General features: G+C 41.3%; 1 pseudogene; it reads left to right on the forward strand.

Moving 5' to 3' along the window:
• Positions 1 to 1,518: 1,518 nt before the first annotated feature.
• Positions 1,519 to 1,637, forward strand: LOC112477809 (annotated as a pseudogene).
• The last annotated feature ends 2,912 nt before the right edge of the window (positions 1,638 to 4,549 follow it).

The raw sequence follows: 4,549 nt of genomic DNA on the forward strand, positions 1-4,549 counted from the left end.
AAATATTATTATTCCAAACAAATTTACCTTGTCACGAACCTTTACAACAACATTTACTAAGCATCTATTATATGCTGAATGCTAGGTACTAAAGGGATATGGCAGGGTCTCTGCCCCTTAAGAGCAAATGTAGCCTGATATATTTGTATATTAACTCTCAATAGCCTCATATATTGATATCAAGAAGGTCAAGTGCACAGGTGAAAATCCTGGTTGATGGAAGATGAGAGACTGCTGGTAACCATCTACCATAGCACCCAAGCCAAAGTGCTGGTCAGCTTGTGGAAATGCAGCACTGCTCCCTACTGGAAGGAGGACTTTATGACCAAGGAGGTCTTCCATTTGTCAGATGAGCCCCCAGATTGCTCAGCCACAGTACTGCAGAAAATAGAAAAGGAGAGGAAGAGCAGTGTGAAGTGCGTCATTGGATGAGGTCGGTGGTGGCCAGCTGACCTAGGGAGGAAGGACACCTGCTGGTTCTCCCTTTGCAGGCACAAGCATCCCAAACCCATAGGGAATCCTAGCAAAAGTAAAGATCCAGAACACTGAGGGTGCTGTTGCCAGAACAGAGGCTCAATGGAGTAATGAATGAGTCTCCCTATCCCCACAAACCAGCCCACGTCACTACTTTGATCTGCTGCAAACATATTCAGCAATCTCCAGCACCCTCCGACATGAAACATTTTCCATTTGGCCAATCATGTTCATGCCCCTCAGCTACACATGATCACTCCCATCACGTTAGATGCCCCATCTCTGTCAGAGAAGGTAGGATGTAGACACAGAATAATGTATAGTGTCACATGGTGCTGCTGAGGGGACATTAACATTAGGTGGGTTATCAAGGGAAGTCATACAAGGATGATGAGGCTTCAAGTTGGCCTGAAAAGAAAAGTACTCATAGGCAAGGAAGAGAAATGGAGGGACCACAGGAAAACAAGTGGGTTTACGTGGAGGAGTTGCGGGAGGGAGAACAGAAGTGGGTTTGGAGCCAGTTCTCAAAGCTACATAATGACAGGTTGGCACTGTGGGGTTCTTATTCGAGCTGAGGATTATTATGCAAAAAATGGAATCTGAGGAATATTCGTTTGGAAATTCCAAGTCGAGGTACTCCAGTGGAATTCTTGTTCTTATCTCTCTCCTTTTCATATCCTCTTCTGCTGAATCCATATGTCCCTTAATAACATCTCCACTTGCCAGTTACCCTGCATAGAAATTTGAAAGTCATCCTTAACGTTTCCTTGTTCTTGAAATTGATATTTATGCAGACACTAAGTTCTGTCTATATTGCTTTCTATAAATATTCGTCAAAATCCTCTCCTCCTCTCCATCCCTGCTAGCACCTCTATAATTCGGACCCTCATTATCTCTGGGCCATCTTGCCTCAAATTTAATTGCCCTTCATTTTATTCTTTTCATTGCCACCAAGCCGATTGCTTTCAAATTAAAATATAACCATGCTGCCACCTACTCACACTAATTTATCCTCTCTCCATTGCTTTCATAAGAAAGTCCTTGGTCTACGGCCATGCTTCCCTGAACAAGCCCGATCCCGTCTGATCTCGGAAACTAAGCAGGGGCGGGCCTGGTTAATGCTTGGATGGGCGACCACCTAGGAAGACCAGGCGCTGTAGGCATAAAATAAATACATACATACATACATACATACATACTATAAGGGATTGTAAGCTGACGAGGTCCTTGCAATCTGTGAGGTCAACCAAGGGTTGCCTCGCCTACAAAAAAAAGAAGAAAGAAAGCAAAGCGAAAAGGAAAAGAAAAGAAAAGAAAAGAAAAGAAAGAAAAGAAAAGAAAAAAAGAAAAGAAAAGAAGAAAAGAAAAGAAAAGAAAAAAGAAAAGAAAAGAAAAGAAAAGTAAAGAAAAGAAAAAAAAGAAAAGGAAAGGAAAAAGAAAATCCTCGGCTTGTCAAATGAAACCCTTCATAATCTATTACTTACCTACATCCCCTGGCTCACCTACTGTTCCCCCTTCTAAACCACTTGCATTCTCACCTTATCAAACTACTTGCTGCCCCTTGTCCCTAGAATAGGTCAGGCTGTTTCACACCTCAGGGTCTTTACATGTGCTGTTTCGGCTTCAATGGGCTATACTGTTTTATACTTCAGGACCTTTGCATGTGCTGTTCCATCTTCTTGGATGACCATTCTATTCTCTGCATATTCTTCATCAATATAATATTTACTTATTCCTGGGGACAAGAATGCAGGCATAGTCATTACCTTTTATATAAAACTCCTCTGACAGCTCAGGAGGATTTTAGAACTCCTCTCTTCTCTCTCCATGGTGCACTCTACTACCTTCATTATAGTACACATCACGCTGAGTAAACTGTGGACTTAAATCTGTTTTTACCACTGGGCCATTTTATTCAGCCTTGTGTCCCCAGCACCTATTAGAGTGCTGGCTTCATGGTAGATGTTTAATAATTGAGTTGCATTTAATATAAGAACATAAACAAATGATAAAAATCTGTGCCAGACAGAGAGAAAGCTTGGAACTCTCAAGATCTTATAACAAAGCATCCCTCTAAATGGAAACTCCCAAAAGCAAAATGGAGCCATAACCTGAAGAGACATTTCATTGAGGCCCAGGTGACTTGGCCTTTTGTGTACAACCACTTGTAAGGTTAGATTATAAAGGCAGAAATATTTATGTGCCCACATATATGTGAGTCTACTTTATTCTGATTGTACTCTGTCTTATTGGGCTTAGCATGTCCCCCAAGTATTTCAGTTTGGCAAATATGAAGGAATTGAAGTTATCTTGCAGATGTCCCAAAATGTCTGCTCAGTATCTTTCCTCTGGCCAAATTTGTGCCCCTCTGAGCCCTCACTCCCATCTCTGCCATCAAATGCCCTTCCCATCCTTGGATGTGGAACTATACCAGAATGTCAGGATAGATCTCCTACCAGGCAGCACTCTGAGCCATCCTGCTGTTTTACAGAGCCAAAGGGCTCCCTGCATTGCCTTCAGTACTTCAAAATGAAACCAGAAAGACAGGTGGAGGGCAAACATAATACAAATATGCACCTGTAAAAATACTCCTGTAATAACAGCCACCTAAGAGCTAAGTGGGAGCAGTAGCAGATGGCTACGTCTTTCTAATTTTCCAATCCCTGAGGTTATACATCTCTGCTTCCCTTCCGTCTCTTTTCCTGGAACATGGTTTTGGCAGGCCGTGGGTCCCTTGGAATCAACAGTATCCTTCAAAGTCATTCCAGAATGGTACAGCAATCAAGGCCAACCCACATGCTACCCAGAACCAGAAACCCGGAAAAACAAATATGAGTCATGCCCAAAATACATCAGTAACCTTGTCAGAACATTCCTGCATTTTAACGAAGGACATTAGTTGATCGATGTCCCTTTTTAAAGTAAAGACAGAGGAAATTGGGCTCAGACAAAAGTCAAGAGATATTAGGCAATGTTATTTGTTGATTGCTAGCCACATGCCTGGGCACAGACAAGCCATGCTGTCCTAATTCCTGCCACCTGCCTTCCTCTAGGCCAATCAGTTTCCTCAGAAAAGAGTCTGGAACTTCGGACAAGCATTGATTAAAGCTGATCTTCCTAACAGGTATTCTTCAGAACAGACTACCAGTGTCTCGGCAGTTATTAATGTTTGTAAATATTCTACAGTAATTTAAAAAATGTATTTTGAAAGCATCCTCTGTAAACTTCCTGACTCCAGTATTGAAAGAGATTGTATCTTAAAGTTGTATACAAATAAAATATTTAAAATACTTCTCAATATTTGGTTTTCCTTATCATATAAGGGAAGGAAATGTACTTCATTTTTTCACCAAGCCCTATGTTGATGCTCCCAAACACACTTTGGGTGACCCCAGTGTTCCATATAAACATTATCGTTTTTCGTAAGTACCAGGAATGAAAAAATTTGGAAGATAGCATGCTAAGAAAATTTGGCTTAACCTGTCAAATATTCTTTGAGCACGTACTAAACATTGTGTTAGACTCTCTAGTAAGGGTGTCTTGCCTGCCCTGACATTCTTTTCCATCTAATGAGAGAGAGAAACAACTAACTCTAATGCCTAGCGGGATGCAAGGAGTGGGGGTCCACTTACAGAGCACTGAGCATATGCTGAGAGCTTAATATTCTTCATTTCACTGAATCCCCATCACTGCCTTCTGATTTGGATATTATCAACTTTCTAAAGATGGGAAAATTGAGGCTCAGAGAGGTTAAGTGACTTATCAAAGGTCATACAGAATGAATCATTGAATCTACATGAGCCCGGGTCTGTCTGAGTCTATGTAACCCATGTTCTTTCTGTAAACCAAACTATGTTCTTCTCAACATTTCTGACCCAGGAATGTGCTAAAAGCAAAAAGGAGTTCATTTCAGTGTAGTTGCTGGAAAGGATATATGTATCACAGTGAGCGTCATGGAAGAGGTGGCATTTGAGCTGAGACTTGAAAAGTATGAATTCAATAGGAAATTCATGGGGAAGAAAATGTCAGACTAAGGAAACAAGGAGTGTGAGCTTCTTCAGCTGTTCATTTAATG

Source organism: Pteropus alecto, unplaced genomic scaffold (genome assembly GCF_000325575.1).
Source record: "Pteropus alecto unplaced genomic scaffold, ASM32557v1 scaffold13, whole genome shotgun sequence".
Lineage (NCBI taxonomy): Eukaryota > Metazoa > Chordata > Mammalia > Chiroptera > Pteropodidae > Pteropus > Pteropus alecto.